This window comes from Dendrobates tinctorius, unplaced genomic scaffold (assembly GCF_039654945.1).
Source record: "Dendrobates tinctorius isolate UK_male_01 unplaced genomic scaffold, ASM3965494v1 ptg000273l, whole genome shotgun sequence".
Taxonomy (NCBI): Eukaryota; Metazoa; Chordata; class Amphibia; order Anura; family Dendrobatidae; genus Dendrobates; species Dendrobates tinctorius.
This window is the reverse complement of record NW_027361940.1, coordinates 1887954-1910044: the sequence shown is the minus strand read 5'-3', so window position 1 is coordinate 1910044 and position 22091 is coordinate 1887954. Positions and strand designations below refer to the sequence as shown.

Here is a 22091-nt window from a genome sequence, read left to right as displayed (position 1 = left end):
CCCTCCCCCTCAATAAATGTGTATATCCCCTCCCCCCACAGGTGACCCCATATATATCCCCCTCCCCCCACAGGTGACCCCATATATATATATCCCCCTCCCCCCACAGGTGACCCCATATATATATATCCCCCTCCCCCCACAGGTGACCCCATATATATATATCCCCCTCCCCCCACAGGTGACCCCATATATATATATATCCCCCTCCCCCCACAGGTGACCCCATATATATATAAATCCCCCTCCCCCCACAGGTGACCCCATATATATATATATCCCCCTCCCCCCACAGGTGACCCCATATATATATATATCCCCCTCCCCCCACAGGTGACCCCATATATATATATATATATATCCCCCTCCCCCCACAGGTGACCCCATATATATATATATCCCCCTCCCCCCACAGGTGACCCCATATATATATCCCCCTCCCCCCACAGGTGACCCCATATATATATCCCCCTCCCCCCACAGGTGGACCCCTATATATATATATATCCCCTCCCCCCACAGGTGGCCCCCAATAAATATATCCCCTCCCCCCACAGGTGGACATATATATATATACACATATATACACACACACACCTTCCCCTCCCCCCACAGGTAGCCCCCTATATATCCCCTCCCCCCACAGGTGACCCCAATATATATATCCCCTCCCCCCTCAATAAATGTGTATATCCCCTCCACCCACAGGTGACCCCAATATATATATCCCCTCCCCCTCAATAAATGTGTATATCCCCTCCCCCCACAGGTGACCCCATATATATCCCCTCCCACCACAGGTGACCCCATATATATCCCCCTCCCACCACAGGTGACCCCATATATATATATCCCCCTCCCCCCACAGGTGACCCCATATATATATCCCCCTCCCCCCACAGGTGACCCCATATATATATCCCCCTCCCCCCACAGGTGACCCCATATATATATCCCCCTCCCCCCACAGGTGACCCCATATATATATCCCCCTCCCCCCACAGGTGACCCCATATATATATATATCCCCCTCCCCCCACAGGTGACCCCATATATATATATATCCCCCTCCCCCCACAGGTGACCCCATATATATATATATCCCCCTCCCCCCACAGGTGACCCCATATATATATATATCCCCCTCCCCCCACAGGTGACCCCATATATATATATATCCCCCTCCCCCCACAGGTGACCCCATATATATATATATCCCCCTCCCCCCACAGGTGACCCCATATATATATATATCCCCCTCCCCCCACAGGTGACCCCATATATATATATATCCCCCTCCCCCCACAGGTGACCCCATATATATATATATCCCCCTCCCCCCACAGGTGACCCCATATATATATATCCCCCTCCCCCCACAGGTGACCCCATATATATATATCCCCCTCCCCCCACAGGTGACCCCATATATATATATCCCCCTCCCCCCACAGGTGACCCCATATATATATATCCCCCTCCCCCCACAGGTGACCCCATATATATATATATCCCCCTCCCCCCACAGGTGACCCCATATATATATATATCCCCCTCCCCCCACAGGTGACCCCATATATATATCCCCCTCCCCCCACAGGTGACCCCATATATATATCCCCCACAGGTGACCCCATATATATATATCCCCCTCCCCCCACAGGTGACCCCATATATATATATCCCCCTCCCCCCACAGGTGACTCCATATATATATATCCCCCTCCCCCCACAGGTGACCCCATATATATATCCCCTCCCCCCACAGGTGACCCCATATATATATATATCCCCCTCCCCCCACAGGTGGCCCCATATATATATATATCCCCCTCCCCCCACAGGTGGCCCCATATATATATATATCCCCCTCCCCCCACAGGTGGCCCCATATATATATATATCCCCCTCCCCCCACAGGTGGCCCCATATATATATATATCCCCCTCCCCCCACAGGTGGCCCCATATATATATATATCCCCCTCCCCCCACAGGTGGCCCCATATATATATATATATCCCCCTCCCCCCACAGGTGGCCCCATATATATATATATCCCCCTCCCCCCACAGGTGACCCCATATATATATATATCCCCCTCCCCCCACAGGTGACCCCATATATATATATATCCCCCTCCCCCCACAGGTGACCCCATATATATATATATCCCCCTCCCCCCACAGGTGACCCCATATATATATATATCCCCCTCCCCCCACAGGTGACCCCATATATATATATCCCCCTCCCCCCACAGGTGACCCCATATATATATCCCCCTCCCCCCACAGGTGACCCCATATATATATATCCCCCTCCCCCCACAGGTGACCCCATATATATATATATCCCCCTCCCCCCACAGGTGACCCCATATATATATATATATCCCCCTCCCCCCCACAGGTGACCCCATATATATATCCCCCACAGGTGACCCCATATATATATCCCCCACAGGTGACCCCATATATATATCCCCCTCCCCCCACAGGTGACCCCATATATATATATCCCCCTCCCCCCACAGGTGACCCCATATATATATATCCCCCTCCCCCCACAGGTGACCCCATATATATATATCCCCCTCCCCCCACAGGTGACCCCATATATATATCCCCCTCCCCCCCACAGGTGACCCCATATATATATCCCCCACAGGTGACCCCATATATATATCCCCCTCCCCCCCAGGTGACCCCATATATATATCCCCCTCCCCCCTCAGGTGACCCCATATATATATATCCCCCTCCCCCCCCAGGTGACTCCATAAATATATCCCCCTCCCCCCACAGGTGACCCCATATATATATATATCCCCCTCCCCCCACAGGTGACCCCATATATATATATATCCCCCTCCCCCCTCAGGTGACCCCATATATATATATCCCCCTCCCCCCACAGGTGACCCCATATATATATATCCCCCTCCCCCCACAGGTGACCCCATATATATATATCCCCCACAGGTGACCCCATATATATATCCCCCTCCCCCCTCAGGTGACCCCATATATATATATCCCCCTCCCCCCCCAGGTGACTCCATAAATATATCCCCCTCCCCCCACAGGTGACCCCATATATATATATCCCCCTCCCCCCACAGGTGACCCCATATATATATATCCCCCTCCCCCCACAGGTGACCCCATATATATATATCCCCCTCCCCCCACAGGTGGCTATATATATATATATCCCCCTCCCCCCACAGGTGGCCCCATATATATATATCCCCCTCCCCCCACAGGTGACCCCATATATATATATCCCCCTCCCCCCACAGGTGACCCCATATATATATATCCCCCTCCCCCCTCAGGTGACCCCATATATATATATCCCCCTCCCCCCCCAGGTGACTCCATAAATATATCCCCCTCCCCCCACAGGTGACCCCATATATATATATCCCCCTCCCCCCACAGGTGACCCCATATATATATATCCCCCTCCCCCCACAGGTGACCCCATATATATATATCCCCCACAGGTGACCCCATATATATATCCCCCTCCCCCCTCAGGTGACCCCATATATATATATCCCCCTCCCCCCCCAGGTGACTCCATAAATATATCCCCCTCCCCCCACAGGTGACCCCATATATATATATCCCCCTCCCCCCACAGGTGACCCCATATATATATCCCCCTCCCCCCACAGGTGACCCCATATATATATATATCCCCCTCCCCCCACAGGTGACCCCATATATATATATCCCCTCCCCCCACAGGTGACCCCATATATATATATATCCCCCTCCCCCCACAGGTGGCCCCATATATATATATATCCCCCTCCCCCCACAGGTGGCCCCATATATATATATATCCCCCTCCCCCCACAGGTGGCCCCATATATATATATATATCCCCCTCCCCCCACAGGTGGCCCCATATATATATATATATCCCCCTCCCCCCCACAGGTGGCCCCATATATATATATATATCCCCCTCCCCCCACAGGTGACCCCATATATATATATCCCCCTCCCCCCACAGGTGACCCCATATATATATATCCCCCTCCCCCCACAGGTGACCCCATATATATATATCCCCCTCCCCCCACAGGTGACCCCATATATATATATCCCCCTCCCCCCACAGGTGGCCCCATATATATATATCCCCCTCCCACCACAGGTGACCCCATACATATATATCCCCCTCCCCCCACAGGTGACCCCATATATATATATATATATATATCCCCCTCCCCCCACAGGTGACCCCATATATATATATATCCCCCTCCCCCCACAGGTGACCCCATATATATATATCCCCCTCCCCCCACAGGTGACCCCATATATATATATATCCCCCTCCCCCCACAGGTGACCCCATATATATATATCCCCCTCCCCCCACAGGTGACCCCATATATATATATCCCCCTCCCCCCACAGGTGACCCCATATATATATATCCCCCTCCCCCCACAGGTGACCCCATATATATATATCCCCCTCCCCCCACAGGTGACCCCATATATATATCCCCCTCCCCCCCACAGGTGACCCCATATATATATCCCCCACAGGTGACCCCATATATATATCCCCCTCCCCCCACAGGTGACCCCATATATATATATATCCCCTCCCCTCACAGGTGACCCCATATATATATATATCCCCCTCCCCCCACAGGTGACCCCATATATATATATCCCCCTCCCCCCACAGGTGGCCCCATATATATATCCCCCTCCCACCACAGGTGACCCCATATATATATATCCCCCTCCCCCCACAGGTGACCCCATATATATATATCCCCCTCCCCCCACAGGTGACCCCATATATATATATCCCCCTCCCCCCACAGGTGACCCCATATATATATATCCCCCTCCCCCCACAGGTGACCCCATATATATATATCCCCCTCCCCCCACAGGTGACCCCATATATATATATCCCCCTCCCCCCACAGGTGACCCCATATATATATCCCCCTCCCCCCCACAGGTGACCCCATATATATATCCCCCACAGGTGACCCCATATATATATCCCCCACAGGTGACCCCATATATATATCCCCCACAGGTGACCCCATATATATATATCCCCCTCCCCCCCAGGTGACCCCATATATATATCCCCCTCCCCCCTCAGGTGACCCCATATATATATATCCCCCTCCCCCCCCAGGTGACTCCATAAATATATCCCCCTCCCCCCCACAGGTGACCCCATATATATATCCCCCTCCCCCCACAGGTGACCCCATATATATATATCCCCCTCCCCCCACAGGTGACCCCATATATATATCCCCCTCCCCCCCACAGGTGACCCCATATATATATCCCCCACAGGTGACCCCATATATATATCCCCCACAGGTGACCCCATATATATATATCCCCCTCCCCCCCAGGTGACCCCATATATATATCCCCCTCCCCCCTCAGGTGACCCCATATATATATATCCCCCTCCCCCCACAGGTGACCCCATATATATATATCCCCCTCCCCCCCCAGGTGACTCCATAAATATATCCCCCTCCCCCCACAGGTGACCCCATATATATATATCCCCCTCCCCCCACAGGTGACCCCATATATATATATATCCCCCACAGGTGACCCCATATATATATCCCCCTCCCCCCTCAGGTGACCCCATATATATATATCCCCCTCCCCCCACAGGTGGCCCCATATATATATATATCCCCCTCCCCCCACAGGTGGCCCCATATATATATATATCCCCCTCCCCCCACAGGTGGCTATATATGTATTCTATTCTATCCCCCCTCGGAAGTGATATATATATATATATATACACACACACAGCCCCACCCCCGCTGCGCCCGTGTGTGTCCGCTCTCCGCCGCTCACCTGTCCCCGCTCCGCTCCGTCCTCTCGGCAGCTCCCTGACTCCATCTTGCTCCGCTCTGAAGGTGCAGGATTTTGGCCCCGCCTACTCCCCATGGCGCAAGCACATTCCTTAGGCATGCCGGGACGTGTAGTAACAGACATAGTTTCTCTACGAATCTGATACGTGACGGGAGTTGTAGTCTTCTGCTGTTCTTTTATTTTGGCATAAGTAAGGATATGGGACTACATTTCCCAGCGACCTTTGTGTGCTGCCGTGAGAAAGTGTTAGACTGAATTCAGCACTGCCATCTAGAGGCTGAAGCCAGAAGTACAACAACAGCGCCACCCGAGGAGAGAAGAGCCGACTGATCAACGTGATGGTGAGAGTGAGGATGAGGCTGAGGATAATGATGAGGCTGAGGGTGAGGATAATGATGAGGCTGAGGAGGAGGATAATGATGAGGGTGAGGGTGAGGACAATGATGAGGGTGAGGACAATGATGAGGGTGAGGATAATGATGAGGCTGAGGGTGAGGATAATGATGAGGCTGAGGGTGAGGATAATGATGAGGCTGAGGGTGAGGACAATGATGAGGGTGAGGACAATGATGAGGCTGAGGGTGAGGATAATGATGAGGGTGAGGGTGAGGATAATGGTGAGGGTGAGGACAATGATGAGGCTGAGGGTGAGGATAATGATGAGGCTGAGGAGGAGGATAATGATGAGGGTGAGGGTGAGGACAATGATGAGGGTGAGGACAATGATGAGGGTGAGGATAATGATGAGGCTGAGGGTGAGGATAATGATGAGGGTGAGGGTGAGGACAATGATGAGGGTGAGGACAATGATGAGGGTGAGGATAATGATGAGGGTGAGGACAATGATGAGGGTGAGGACAATGATGAGGGTGAGGATAATGATGAGGCTGAGGCTGAGGATAATGATGAGGCTGAGGGTGAGGATAATGATGAGGCTGAGGGTGAGGATAATGATGAGGCTGAGGGTGAGGACAATGATGAGGGTGAGGACAATGATGAGGGTGAGGATAATGATGAGGCTGAGGGTGAGGATAATGATGAGGGTGAGGACAATGATGAGGGTGAGGATAATGATGAGGGTGAGGACAATGATGAGGGTGAGGATAATGATGAGGGTGAGGACAATGATGAGGGTGAGGATAATGATGAGGATGAAGACAATGATGAGGGTGAGGATAATGATGAGGCTGAGGGTGAGGATAATGATGAGGCTGAGGGTGAGGATAATGATGAGGCTGAGGGTGAGGATAATGATGAGGGTGAGGACAATGATGAGGCTGAGGGTGAGGATAATGATGAGGGTGAGGACAATGATGAGGCTGAGGGTGAGGATAATGATGAGGCTGAGGGTGAGGATAATGATGAGGGTGAGGACAATGATGAGGCTGAGGACAATGATGAGGGTGAGGACAATGATGAGGCTGAGGGTGAGGATAATGATGAGGCTGAGGCTGAGGATAATGATGAGGCTGAGGGTGAGGATAATGATGAGGGTGAGGACAATGATGAGGCTGAGGAGGAGGATAATGATGAGGGTGAGGGTGAGGACAATGATGAGGGTGAGGACAATGATGAGGGTGAGGATAATGATGAGGCTGAGAGTGAGGATAATGATGAGGCTGAGGGTGAGGATAATGATGAGGGTGAGGGTGAGGACAATGATGAGGCTGAGGGTGAGGATAATGATGAGGCTGAGGGTGAGGACAATGATGAGGGTGAGGACAATGATGAGGCTGAGGGTGAGGATAATGATGAGGGTGAGGATAATGATGAGGCTGAGGGTGAGGATAATGATGAGGCTGAGGGTGAGGATAATGATGAGGGTGAGGGTGAGGACAATGATGAGGCTGAGGGTGAGGATAATGATGAGGCTGAGGAGGAGGATAATGATGAGGGTGAGGGTGAGGACAATGATGAGGGTGAGGACAATGATGAGGGTGAGGATAATGATGAGGCTGAGGGTGAGGATAATGATGAGGGTGAGGGTGAGGACAATGATGAGGGTGAGGACAATGATGAGGGTGAGGATAATGATGAGGGTGAGGACAATGATGAGGGTGAGGACAATGATGAGGGTGAGGATAATGATGAGGCTGAGGCTGAGGATAATGATGAGGCTGAGGGTGAGGATAATGATGAGGGTGAGGGTGAGGACAATGATGAGGCTGAGGGTGAGGATAATGATGAGGCTGAGGGTGAGGACAATGATGAGGGTGAGGACAATGATGAGGGTGAGGATAATGATGAGGGTGAGGACAATGATGAGGGTGAGGATAATGATGAGGCTGAGGCTGAGGATAATGATGAGGCTGAGGGTGAGGATAATGATGAGGGTGAGGGTGAGGACAATGATGAGGCTGAGGGTGAGGATAATGATGAGGCTGAGGGTGAGGACAATGATGAGGGTGAGGACAATGATGAGGGTGAGGATAATGATGAGGCTGAGGGTGAGGATAATGATGAGGGTGAGGACAATGATGAGGGTGAGGATAATGATGAGGGTGAGGACAATGATGAGGGTGAGGATAATGATGAGGGTGAGGACAATGATGAGGGTGAGGATAATGATGAGGGTGAGGACAATGATGAGGGTGAGGATAATGATGAGGCTGAGGGTGAGGATAATGATGAGGCTGAGGGTGAGGATAATGATGAGGCTGAGGGTGAGGATAATGATGAGGGTGAGGACAATGATGAGGCTGAGGGTGAGGATAATGATGAGGGTGAGGACAATGATGAGGCTGAGGGTGAGGATAATGATGAGGCTGAGGGTGAGGATAATGATGAGGGTGAGGACAATGATGAGGCTGAGGACAATGATGAGGGTGAGGACAATGATGAGGCTGAGGGTGAGGATAATGATGAGGCTGAGGCTGAGGATAATGATGAGGCTGAGGGTGAGGATAATGATGAGGGTGAGGACAATGATGAGGCTGAGGGTGAGGATAATGATGAGGCTGAGGGTGAGGATAATGATGAGGGTGAGGACAATGATGAGGGTGAGGACAATGATGAGGCTGAGGGTGAGGATAATGATGAGGCTGAGGCTGAGGATAATGATGAGGCTGAGGCTGAGGATAATGATGAGGCTGAGGCTGAGGATAATGATGAGGCTGAGGGTGAGGATAATGATGAGGGTGAGGACAATGATGAGGCTGAGGGTGAGGATAATGATGAGGCTGAGGATAATGATGAGGGTGAGGACAATGATGAGGGTGAGGACAATGATGAGGCTGATGATGAGGCTGATGATGAGGGTCAGGCTGATGATGAGGCTGATGATGAGGGTCAGGCTGATGATGAGGGTGATGATGAGGGTGATGATGAGGGTGAAGATGAGGGTCAGGCTGATGATGAGGCTGATGATGAGGGTCAGGCTGATGATGAGGCTGATGATGAGGGTGATGATGAGGGTGAAGATGAGGGTCAGGCTGATGATGAGGCTGATGATGAGGGTGATGATGAGGGTGATGATGAGGGTCAGGCTGATGATGAGGCTGATGATGAGGGTCAGGCTGATGATGAGGCTGATGATGAGGGTGAAGATGAGGGTCAGGCTGATGATGAGGCTGATGATGAGGGTGATGATGAGGGTGATGATGAGGGTGAAGATGAGGGTCAGGCTGATGATGAGGCTGATGATGAGGGTCAGGCTGATGATGAGGGTGATGATGAGGGTCAGGCTGATGATGAGGCTGATGATGAGGGTCAGGCTGATGATGAGGCTGATGATGAGGGTGATGATGAGGGTGAAGATGAGGGTCAGGCTGATGATGAGGCTGATGATGAGGCTGATGATGAGGGTGATGATGAGGGTGAAGATGAGGGTCAGGCTGATGATGAGGCTGATGATGAGGGTCAGGCTGATGATGAGGGTGAAGATGAGGGTCAGGCTGATGATGAGGCTGATGATGAGGGTCAGGCTGATGATGAGGGTGAAGATGAGGGTCAGGCTGATGATGAGGCTGATGATGAGGGTCAGGCTGATGATGAGGGTGAAGATGAGGGTGAGGATAAGGCTGACCATGATGCTGAGGCTGACGAAGGTGAGGCTGAAGATGAGGGTGTCAGGGATTTGGGTGGAGAGATTGCCCCAGTTGTCAGGAATTTATAGATTATTTATGTGGTCGGTGATATATAAATCCCCACAACTTATGTTTACACTTTCAGTTCGAGTTAGGAACTTGCAGCTCTCTGGCACCCCCCTTACTTTCAGGTCAGTCAGGGAACTACACCTCTGATAAGTAGTCACCAGAAAGGCTGCCTGGTCGCGTACTGGCTATCGGGCACTCTGCAGTAAGGGCAGAATATTGTGTCCAGTTTTGGGCACCACATTTTAAAAAAGACATCAACAAACTGGAGCAAGTTCAGAAAAGAGCGACCAGAATGGTGACCGGTCTGCAAACCCTGTCTTATGAGGAAAGGTTGCAGGATTTGGGAATGTTTAGCTTGCAGAAGAGAAGACTGAGAGGAGACTTAATAGCTGTCTACAAATATCTCAAGGGCTGTCACATTGTAGAAGGATCAACTTTATTCTCATTTGCACAAGGAAAGACTAGAAGTAATGGGATGAAACTGAATGGGAGGAGACTTAATAGCTGTCTACAAATATCTAAGGCTGTGTGCACACGCTGCGGATTTTGCTGCGGTGTACAGTACCATGATCCCCTATGGGAATCAAAAACCGCAATGCAGACGGTGCGGAATTTTCCGCGCGGATTATCTGCGGTTTTCAATCCGCAGAAAGAATTGACATGTCAATTCTTTCTGCAGATTCTCCTGCGGTTTGCCATCTCCTCCATTGAGGAGATGAAAAACCGCAGGGCAAAACCGCAGAGCAATCCGCAGGTTTCACCTGCGGATTTTACAAAATCCGCGCGGATAAATCCGCACCTAATCCGCAGCGTGTGCACACAGCCTAAAGGGCTGTCACATTGTAGAAGGATCAACTTTATTCTCATTTGCACAAGGAAAGACTAGAAGCAATGGGATGAAAGTGAATGGGAGGAGACACAGATTAGATATTAGAAAAAACTTTTTGACAGTTAGAGTGATCAATGAGTGGAACAGGCTGTCACGAGAAGTGGTGAGTTCTCCTTCAATGGAAGTCTTCAAACAGAGGCTGGACAGACATCTGACTGGGATGATTTAGCGAATCCTGCTTTGAGCAGGGGGTTGGACCAGATGGCCCAGGAGGTCCCTTCCAACTCTACCATTCTACGATTCTATGTATGTATGTATGTCACCAGTCTCAGGCAGGGAATACACACATAACCCTCCGATCCGTCACTGCCAGGGTTTCCCAATACCTCCATGACGCTCTGCTGCCACCGGTTCCTCGTTTGATACTAAACCTATATTGAGCCAGGAACCCACCCACAGGTAGCGTAATTTGGTGAGGAGTATGTGTCGTTTCGATCATAGAGCAAGGAGAACGCAGCTAGTAAATTTATAAGTTTACTCCAGAAAAATATAGGCCGTGTTTACAGAAATCCAAAAGATATTACAAGAGGAGATGAAATACGCTGTATACAGACAGGTACAAATAAAAGGTATTAAAAGAAGAAACTTACTACATCTCTGTCACTGGTATGTGTCACCGCTGTGGCCGGTCGCCCTGCCGCCGCTCCTCGGACCTCGTGTGCTGGTGGTGTGGGGTCGCGCCGGGTGTCTCCGGGCTTGGGTATCTCCCAAGTCGTCAGCAGCCCACACCTGCGCCGTGTGCCTCCTTAGGCTGCGGGCATTCGCTTGCTGGATTCCTTTGTTTTGTTTCCAGGTGTCCTGACCCAGAAGTGCTCGCCTCCTCGGTGTCTGGCGTCATTATTTCTGGCGCGCTCACTCACATCGGCACCTGGTGATTCACTCTGGTGCATACTCTGTACTGGTGTGTCTCACGTCCCAGCACTCTCCCCAGGGTGGATACTATGTTTATCCTCGTATCTCCTGTACATTACTCTGTCCGCGCTCTCCTCTGTCCTGGTCTCCTATACATTACCTTGTGCGTGCTCTGCTCTGCCCTGATCTCCTGTACATTACCCTGTGCGTGCTCTGCTCTGCCCTGATCTCCTGTACATTACCCTGTGCGCGCTCTGCTCTGTCCTGGTCTCCTGTACATTACCTTGTGCGCGCTCTGCTCTGCCCTGGTCTCCTGTACATTACCCTGTGCGCGCTCTGCTCTGCCCTGGTCTCCTGTACATTACCCTGTGCGCGCTCTGCTCTGCCCTGATCTCCTGTACATTACCCTGTGCGCGCTCTGCTCTGTCCTGGTCTCCTGTACATTACCTTGTGCGCGCTCTGCTCTGCCCTGGTCTCCTGTACATTACCCTGTGCTCGCTCTGCTCTGTCCTGATCTCTTGTACATTACTCTGTGCGCGCTCTGCTCTCCCCTGATCTCCTGTACATTACCCTGTGCGCGCTCTGCTCTGTCCTGGTCTCCTGTACATTACCTTGTGCGCGCTCTGCTCTGCCCTGGTCTCCTGTACATTACCCTGTGCTCGCTCTGCTCTGTCCTGATCTCCTGTACATTACTCTGTGCGCGCTCTGCTCTCCCCTGATCTCCTGTACATTACCCTGTGCGTGCTCTGCTCTGTCCTGATCTCCTGTACATTACTCTGTGCGCGCTCTGCTCTGCCCTGGTCTCCTGTACATTACCTTGTACGCGCTCTGCTCTGCCCTGGTCTCCTGTACATTATCCTGTGCGTGCTCTGCTCTGCCCTGGTCTCCTGTACATTACCCTGTGCGCGCTCTGCTCTACCCTGATCTCCTGTACATTACCCTGTGCGTGCTCTGCTCTGCCCTGGTCTCCTGTACATTACTCTGTCCGCGCTCTGCTCTGCCCTGATCTCCTGTCCATTACCCTGTGCGTGCTCTGCTCTGCCCTGGTCTCCTGTACATTACTCTGTCCGCACTCTGCTCTGCCCTGATCTCCTGTACATTACCCTGTGCGTGCTCTGCTCTGTCCTGGTCTCCTGTACATTACCCTGTCCGCGCTCTGCTCTGCCCTGATCTCCTGTACATTACCCTGTGCGTGCTCTGCTCTGTCCTGGTCTCCTGTACATTACCTTGTGCGCGCTCTGCTCTGCCCTGATCTCCTGTACATTACCCTGTGCGCGCTCTGCTCTGCCCTGATCTCCTGTACATTACCCTGTGCGCACTCTGCTCTGCCGTGATCTCCTGTACATTACTCTGTGTGCGCTCTGCTCTGCCCTGGTCTCTTGTACATTACCCTGTGCGTGCTCTGCTCTGCCCTGGTCTCCTGTACATTACCCTGTCCGCGCTCTGCCCTGATCTCCTGTACATTACCCTGTGCGTGCTCTGCTCTGCCCTGATCTCCTGTACATTACCCTGTGCGCGCTCTGCTCTGCCCTGATCTCCTGTACATTACCCTGTGCGCGCTCTGCTCTGCCCTGGTCTCCTGTACATTACCCTGTGCGCGCTCTGCTCTGCCCTGATCTCCTGTACATTACCCTGTGCGCGCTCTGCTCTGCCCTGGTCTCCTGTACATTACCCTGTGCGCGCTCTGCTCTGCCCTGATCTCCTGTACATTATCCCGTGCGCGCTCTGCTCTGCCCTGGTCTCCTGTACATTACCCTGTGCGCGCTCTGCTCTGCCCTGATCTCCTGTACATTACCCTGTGCGCGCTCTGCTCTGCCCTGGTCTCCTGTACATTACTCTGTGTGCGCTCTGCTCTGCCCTGATCTCCTGTACATTACTCCGTGCGCGCTCTGCTCTGTCCTGATCTCCTGTACATTACCCTGTGCGTGCTCTGCTCTGTCCTAGTCTCCTGTACATTACCCCGTGCGCGCTCTGCTCTGTCCTGGTCTCCTGTACATTACCCTGTGCGCACTCTGCTCTGCCCTGATCTCCTGTACATTACCCTGTGCGCGCTCTGCTCTGCCCTGGTCTCCTGTACATTACCCTGTGCGCGCTCTGCTCTGCCCTGGTCTCCTGTACATTACTCTGTGTGCGCTCTGCTCTGCCCTGATCTCCTGTACATTATCCTGTGCGTGCTCTGCTCTGCCCTGGTCTCCTGTACATTACCCTGTGCGCGCTCTGCTCTGCCCTGGTCTCCTGTACATTACTCTGTGCGTGCTCTGCTCTGCCCTGGTCTCCTGTACATTACCCTGTGCGCGCTCTGTTCTGCCCTGGTCTCCTGTACATTACCCTGTGTGCGCTCTGCTCTGCCCTGATCTCCTGTACATTACCCTGTGCGCGCTCTGCTCTGCCCTGGTCTCCTGTACATTACTCTGTGTGCGCTCTGCTCTGCCCTGATCTCCTGTACATTACCCTGTGCGCGCTCTGCTCTGCCCTGGTCTCCTGTACATTACTCTGTGTGCGCTCTACTCTGCCCTGGTCTCCTGTACATTACCCTGTGCGCGCTCTGCTCTGCCCTGATCTCCTGTACATTACCCTGTGCGTGCTCTGCTCTGCCCTGGTCTCCTGTACATTACTCTGTCCGCGCTCTGCTCTGTCCTGATCTCCTTTACATTACCCTGTGCGTGCTCTGCTCTGCCCTGGTCTCCTGTACATTACTCTGTGCGCGCTCTGCTCTGCCCTGATCTCCTGTACATTACCCTGTGCGTGCTCTGCTCTGTCCTGGTCTCCTGTACATTACCCTGTCCTCGCTCTGCTCTGCCCAGATCTCCTGTACATTACCCTGTGCGTGCTCTGCTCTGTCCTGGTCTCCTGTACATTACCTTGTGCGCGCTCTGCTCTGCACTGATCTCCTGTACATTACCCTGTGCACGCTCTGCTCTGGCCTGGTCTCCTGTACATTACTCTGTGTGCTCGCTCTGCTCTGTCCTGGTCTCCTGTACATTACCCTGTGGACGCTCTGCTCTGGCCTGGTCTCCTGTACATTACCCTGTGTGTGCTCTGCTCTGCCCTGGTCTCCTGTACATTACCCTGTGTTCGCTCTGCTTTGCCCTGATCTCCTGTACATTACTCTGTGCGCGCTCTGCTCTGCCCTGGTGTCCTGTACATTACCCTGTGTTCGCTCTGCTCTGTCCTGATCTTCTGTACATTACTCTGTGTGCGCTCTGCTCTGCCCTGATCTCCTGTACATTACCCTGTGCGTGCTCTGCTCTGCCCTGATCTCCTGTACATTACCCTGTGCGCGCTCTGCTCTGCCCTGATCTCCTGTACATTACTCTGTGTTCGCTCTGCTCTGCCCTGGTCTCCTGTACATTACTCTGTGTTCGCTCTGCTCTGCCCTGATCTCCTGTACATTACCCTGTGCGTGCTCTGCTCTGCCCTGATCTCCTGTACATTACCCTGTGCGTGCTCTGCTCTGCCCTGATCTCCTGTATATTACTCTGTGTGCGCTCTGCTCTGCCCTGGTCTCCTGTCCATTACCCTGTGTGCGCTCTGCTCTATCCTGGTCTCCTGTAGATTACACTGTGTGCGCTCTACTCTTCCCTGGTCTCCTGTGCATTACTCTGTGCGCGCTCTGCTCTGCCCTGGTCTCCTGTACATTACCCTGTGCGCGCTCTGCTCTGTCCTGGTCTCCTGTACATTACCCTGTGTTCGCTCTGCTCTGCCCTGATCTCCTGTAAATTACTCTGTGCGCGCTCTGCTCTGTCCTGTTCTCCTGTACATTACCCTGTGCTTGCTCTGCTCTGCCCTGGTCTCCCGTACATTACCCTGTTCTCACTCTACTCTGCCCTGGTCTCCTGTATATTACCCTGTGCGTGCTCTACTCTGCCCTTGTCTCCCGCACATTATCCTGTGCTCGCTCTGCTCTACCCTGGTCTCCCGTACATTACCCTGTGCGCGCTCTGCTGTGCCCTGGTCTCCCGTACATTACCCTGTGTTCGCTCTGCTCTGTCCTGGTCTCCTCTCCATTACCCTGTGTTCGCTCTGCTCTGCCCTGGTCTCCTGTACATTACCCTGTGATAGCTCTGCTCTGTCCTAGTCTCCTGTACATTACCCTGTGCGCGCTCTGCTCTGCCCTGGTCTCCTGTACATTACTCTGTGTGCGCTCTGCTCTGCCCTGATCTCCTGTACATTATCCTGTGCGTGCTCTGCTCTGCCCTGGTCTCCTGTACATTACCCTGTGCGCGCTCTGCTCTGCCCTGATCTCCTGTACATTACCCTGTGTGTGCTCTGCTCTGTCCTGGTCTCCTGTACATTACCCTTTGCGCGCTCTGCTCTGCCCTGGTCTCCTGTACGTTACCCTGTGCTCGCTCTGCTCTTCCCTGATCTCCTGTGCATTACTCTGTGCTCACTCTGCTCTGCCCTGGTCTCCCGTACATTACCCTTTGCGCGCTCTGCTCTGTCCTGGTCTCCAGTATATTACTCTTTGCGTGCTCTGCTCTGCCCTGATCTTCTGTACATTACCCTGTGTTCGCTCTGCTCTGCCCTGGTCTCCTGTACATTACCCTGTTCGCGCTCTGCTCTGCCCTGGTCTGCTGTACATTACCCTGTCCGCGCTCTGCTCTGTCCTGGTCTCCTATACATTACCCTGTGCGCTCTCTGCTCTGTCATGGTCTCCTGTACATTACCCTGTGCTCGCTCTGCTATGCCCAGGTGTTCTGTACATTACCGTGTGCGCGCTCTGCTCTGTCCTCGTCTCCTGTACATTACCCTGTGCGCGCTCTGCTCTGCCCTGGTCTCCTGTACATTACTCTGTCCGCGCTCTGCTCTGCCCTGGTGTCCTGTACATTACTCTGTGCTCGCTCTGCTCTGCCCTGGTCTCCTGTACATTACCGTGTGCGCGCTCTGCCCTGATCTCCTGTCCATTACCCTGTGCACGCTCTGCTCTGCCCTGATCTCCTGTACATTACTCTGTGCGCGCTCTGCTCTGCCCTGATCTCCTGTACATTACCCTGTGCATGCTCTGCTCTGGCCTGGTCTCCTGTACATTACTCTGTGTGCTCGCTCTGCTCTGTCCTGGTCTCCTGTACATTACCCTGTGCACGCTCTGCTCTGGCCTGGTCTCCTGTTCATTACCCTGTGTGTGCTCTGCTCTGCCCTGGTCGCCTGTACATTACCCTGTGTTCGCTCTGCTTTGCCCTGATCTCCTGTACATTACTCTGTGCGCGCTCTGCTCTGCCCTGGTGTCCTGTACATTACCCTGTGTTCGCTCTGCTCTGTCCTGATCTTCTGTACATTACTCTGTGTGCGCTCTGCTCTGCCCTGATCTCCTGTACATTACCCTGTGCGCGCTCTGCTCTGCCCTGATCTCCTGTACATTACTCTGTGTTCGCTCTGCTCTGCCCTGGTCTCCTGTACATTACACTGTGTGCGCTCTACTCTTCCCTGGTCTCCTGTGCATTACTCTGTGCGCGCTCTGCTCTGCCCTGGTCTCCTGTACATTACCCTGTGCGTGCTCTGCTCTGCCCTGATCTCCTGTACATTACCCTGTGCGTGCTCTGCTCTGCCCTGATCTCCTGTACATTACTCTGTGTGCGCTCTGCTCTGCCCTGATCTCCTGTCCATTACCCTGTGTGCGCTCTGCTCTATCCTGGTCTCCTGTACATTACACTGTGTGCGCTCTACTCTTCCCTGGTCTCCTGTGCATTACTCTGTGCGCGCTCTTCTCTGCCCTGGTCTCCTGTACATTACCCTGTGCGCGCTCTGCTCTGTCCTGGTCTCCTGTACATTACCCTGTGTTCGCTCTGCTCTGCCCTGATCTCCTGTAAATTACTCTGTGCGCGCTCTGCTCTGTCCTGTTCTCCTGTACATTACCCTGTGCGTGCTCTGCTCTGTCCTGGTCTCCCGTACATTACCCTGTTCTCGCTCTACTCTGCCCTGGTCTCCTGTATATTACCCTGTGCGTGCTCTACTCTGCCCTTGTCTCCCGCACATTATCCTGTGCTCGCTCTGCTCTGCCCTGGTCTCCCGTACATTACCCTGTGCGCGCTCTGCTGTGCCCTGGTCTCCCGTACATTACCCTGTGTTCGCTCTGCTCTGTCCTGGTCTCCTGTCCATTACCCTGTGTTCGCTCTGCTCTGCCCTGGTCTCCTGTACATTACCCTGTGAGAGCTCTGCTCTGTCCTAGTCTCCTGTACATTACCCTGTGCTCGCTCTGCTCTGCCCTGGTCTCCTGTACATTACCCTGTGCTCGCTCTGCTCTGCTCTGGTCTCCTGTACATTACCCTGTGCTCGCTCTGCTCTGCCCTGGTCTGTACATTACTCTGTGCTCGCTCTGCTCTGGTCTCCTGTACATTACCCTGTGCGCGCTCTGCTCTGCCCTGGTCTCCAGTACATTACTCTGTGCGCGCTCTGCTCTGGTCTCCTGTACATTACCCTGTGCGCGCTCTGCTCTGCCCTGGTCTCCTGTACATCACCCTGTGCACGCTCTGCTCTGTCCTGGTCTCCTGTACATTACCCTGTGCGCGCTCTGCTGTGCCCTGGTCTCCTGTACATTACTCTGTGCGCGCTCTGCTCTCCTGTACATTACCCTGTGCGCGCTCGGCTCTGCCCTGGTCTCCTGTACATTACCCTGTGCTCGCTCTGCTCTGCCCTGGTCTCCTGTACATTACCCTGTGCGTGCTCTGCTCTGTCCTCTTCTCCTGTACATTACCCTGTGCGTGCTCTGCTCTGTCCTGTTCTCCTATACATTACTCTGTCCGCGCTCTGCTCTGCCCTTGTCTCCTGTACATTACTCTGTCCGCGCTTTGCTCTGCCCTGGTCTCCTGTACATTACCCTGTGCTCGCTCTGCTCTGTCCTGGTCTCCTGTACATTACCCTGTGCGCGCTCTGCTCTGCCCTTGTCTCCTGTACATTACTCTGTCTGCGCTTTGCTCTGCCCTGGTCTCCTGTACATTACCCTGTGCTCGCTCTGCTCTGTCCTGGTCTCCTGTACATTACTCTGTGTGCTCGCTCTGCTCTGTCCTGGTCTCCTGTACATTACCCTGTGCTCGCTCTGCTCTGCCCTTGTCTCCTGTACATTACCCTGTGCGCGCTCTGCTCTGTCCTGATCTCCTGTACATTACCCTCGCTCGCTCTGCTCTTCCCTGGTCTCCTGTACATTACCGTGTGCTCGCTCTGCTCTGCCCTGATCTCCTGTACATTACCCTGTGCGTGCTCTGCTCTATCCTGTTCTCCTGTACATTACCCTGTGCGTGCTCTGCTCTGTCCTGTTCTCCTGTACATTACTCTGTCCGCGCTCTGCCCTGGTCTCCTGTACATTGCCCTGTGCTCGCTCTGCTCTGTCCTGGTCTCCTGTACATTACCCTGTGCGTGCTCTGCTCTGCCCTGGTCTCCCGTACATTACCCTGTGCGTGCTCTGCTCTGTCCTGATCTCCAGTACATTACTCTGTGCGCGCTCTGCTCTGGTCTCCTGGACATTACCCTGTGCGCGCTCTGCTCTGCCCTGATCTCCTGTACATTACCCTGTGCGCACTCTGCTCTGCCCTGGTCTCCTGTACATTAATCTGTTCGCGCTCTGCTCTGCCCTGGTCTCCTGTATATTACCCTGTGCGTGCTCTGCTCTGCCCTGGTCTCCCGTACATTACCCTGTGCGTACTCTGCTCTGTCCTGGTCTCCAGTACTTTACTTTGTGCGCGCTCTGCTCTGGTCTCCTGTACATTACCCTGTGCGCTCTCTGCTCTGCCCTGATCTCCTGTACATTACCCTGTCCGCGCTCTGCTCTGTCCTGGTCTCCTGTACATTATCCTGTGCGCGCTCTGCTCTGCCCTGATCTCCTGTACATTACCCTGTGCGTGCTCTGCTCTGTCCTGGTCTCCAGTACATTACTCTGTGTGCGCTCTACTCTGCCCTGGTCTCCTGTACATTACTCTGTGCGCGCTCTGCTCTGCCCTGATCTCCTGTACATTACTCTGTGCGCGCTCTGCTCTGGTCTCCTGTACATTACCCTGTGCGCGTTCTGCTCTGTCCTGATCTCCTGTACATTACCCTGGGCTCGCTCTGCTCTTGCCTGGTCTCCTGTACATTACCCTGTGCTCGCTCTGCTCTGCCCTTATCTCCTGTACATTACACTGTGCGTGCTCTGCTCTGTCCTGTTCTCCTGTACATTAGCCTGTGCTTGCTCTGCTCTGTCCTGTTCTCCTGTACATTACTCTGTCCGTGCTCTGCTCTGCCCTGGTCTACTGTACATTACCCTGTGCTCGCTCTGCTCTGTCCTGGTCTCCTGTACATTACCCTGTGCGTGCTCTGCTCTGCCCTGGTCTCCCGTACATTACCCTGTGCGTGCTCTGCTCTGTCCTGGTCTCCAGTACATTACTCTGTGCGCGCTCTGCTCTGATCTCCTGTACATTACCCTGTGCGCGCTCTGCTCTGCCCTGATCTCCTGTACATTACCTTGTGCGCACTCTGCTCTGCCCTGGTCTCCTGTACATTACCCTGTGCGCTCTCTGCTCTGCCCTGGTCTCCTGTAAATTACTCTGTGCGCGCTCTGCTCTGTCCTGTTCTCCTGTACATTACCCTGTGCGTGCTCTGCTCTGCCCTGGTCTCCCGTACATTACGCTGTTCTCGCTCTACTCTGCCCTGGTCTCCTGTATATTACCCTGTGCGTGCTCTACTCTGCCCTTGTCTCCCGCACATTATCCTGTGCTCGCTCTGCTCTGCCCTGGTCTCCCGTACATTACCCTGTGCGCGCTCTGCTGTGCCCTCGTCTCCCGTACATTACCCTGTGTTCGCTCTGCTCTGTCCTGGTCTCCTGTCCATTACCCTGTGTTCGCTCTGCTCTGCCCTGGTCTCCTGTACATTACCCTGTGAGAGCTCTGCTCTGTCCTAGTCTCCTGTACATTACCCTGTGCTCGCTCTGCTCTGCCCTGGTCTCCTGTACATTACCCTGTGCTCGCTCTGCTCTGCTCTGGTCTCCTGTACATTACCCTGTGCTCGCTCTGCTCTGCCCTGGTGTGTACATTACTCTGTGCTCGCTCTGCTCTGGTCTCCTGTACATTACCCTGTGCGCGCTCTGCCCTGGTCTCCAGTACATTACTCTGTGCGCGCTCTGCTCTGGTCTCCTGTACATTACCCTGTGCGCGCTCTGCTCTGCCCTGGTCTCCTGTACATTACCCTGTGCACGCTCTGCTCTGTCCTGGTCTCCTGTACATTACCCTGTGCGCGCTCTGCTGTGCCCTGGTCTCCTGTACATTACTCTGTGCGCGCTCTGCTCTCCTGTACATTACCCTGTGCGCGCTCTGCTCTGGTCTCCTGTACATTACCCTGTGCTCCCTCTGCTCTGCCCTGGTCTGCTGTATATTACCCTGTGCTCGCTCTGCTCTGCCCTGATCTCCTGTACATTACCCTGTGCGTGCTCTGCTCTGTCCTCTTCTCCTGTACATTACCCTGTGCGTGCTCTGCTCTGTCCTGTTCTCCTATACAATACTCTGTCCACGCTCTGCTCTGCCCTGGTCTCCTGTACATTACTCTGTGCGCGCTCTGCTCTGGTCTCCTGTACATTACCCTGTGCGCGCTCTGCTCTGCCCTTGTCTCCTGTACATTACTCTGTCCGCGCTTTGCTCTGCCCTGATCTCCTGTACATTACCCTGTGCGTGCTCTGCTCTCTCCTCTTCTCCTGTACATTACCCTGTGCGTGCTCTGCTCTGTCCTGTTCTCCTATACATTACTCTGGCCGCGCTCTGCTCTGCCCTGGTCTCCTGTACATTACTCTGTGCGCGCTCTGCTCTGGTCTCCTGTACATTACCCTGTGCGTGCTCTGCTCTGTCCTCTTCTCCTGTACATTACCCTGTGCGTGCTCTGCTCTGTCCTGTTCTCCTATACATTACTCTGTCCGCGCTCTGCTCTGCCCTGGTCTCCTGCACATTACCCTGTGCTCGCTCTGCTCTGCTCTGGTCTCCTGTACATTACCCTGTGCTCGCTCTGCTCTGCCCTGGTGTGTACATTATTCTGTGCTCGCTCTGCTCTGGTCTCCTGTACATTACTCTGTGCGCGCTCTGCCCTGGTCTCCAGTACATTACTCTGTGCGCGCTCTGCTCTGGTCTCCTGTACATTACCCTGTGCGCGCTCTGCTCTGCCCTGGTCTCCTGTACATTACCCTGTGCACGCTCTGCTCTGTCCTGGTCTCCTGTACATTACCCTGTGCGCGCTCTGCTGTGCCCTGGTCTCCTGTACATTACTCTGTGCGCGCTCTGCTCTCCTGTACATTACCCTGTGCGCGCTCTGCTCTGGTCTCCTGTACATTACCCTGTGCTCCCTCTGCTCTGCCCTGGTCTCCTGTACATTACCCTGTGCTCGCTCTGCTCTGCCCTGATCTC

General features: G+C 53.4%; 1 protein-coding gene across 1 annotated transcript in view; it reads right to left on the bottom strand.

Annotated features, from left to right (window-relative positions):
- Positions 1-6043, bottom strand: part of FHIP1B (FHF complex subunit HOOK interacting protein 1B) — a 57304-nt gene extending 51261 nt beyond the window's left edge. Inside the window, exon 1 of the mRNA XM_073559717.1 lies at positions 5887-6043. The gene's annotated coding sequence lies outside the window, so the exon portion shown is untranslated. The remainder of the gene's footprint in view (positions 1-5886) is intronic.
- Between the last annotated feature and the right edge of the window lie 16048 nt (positions 6044-22091).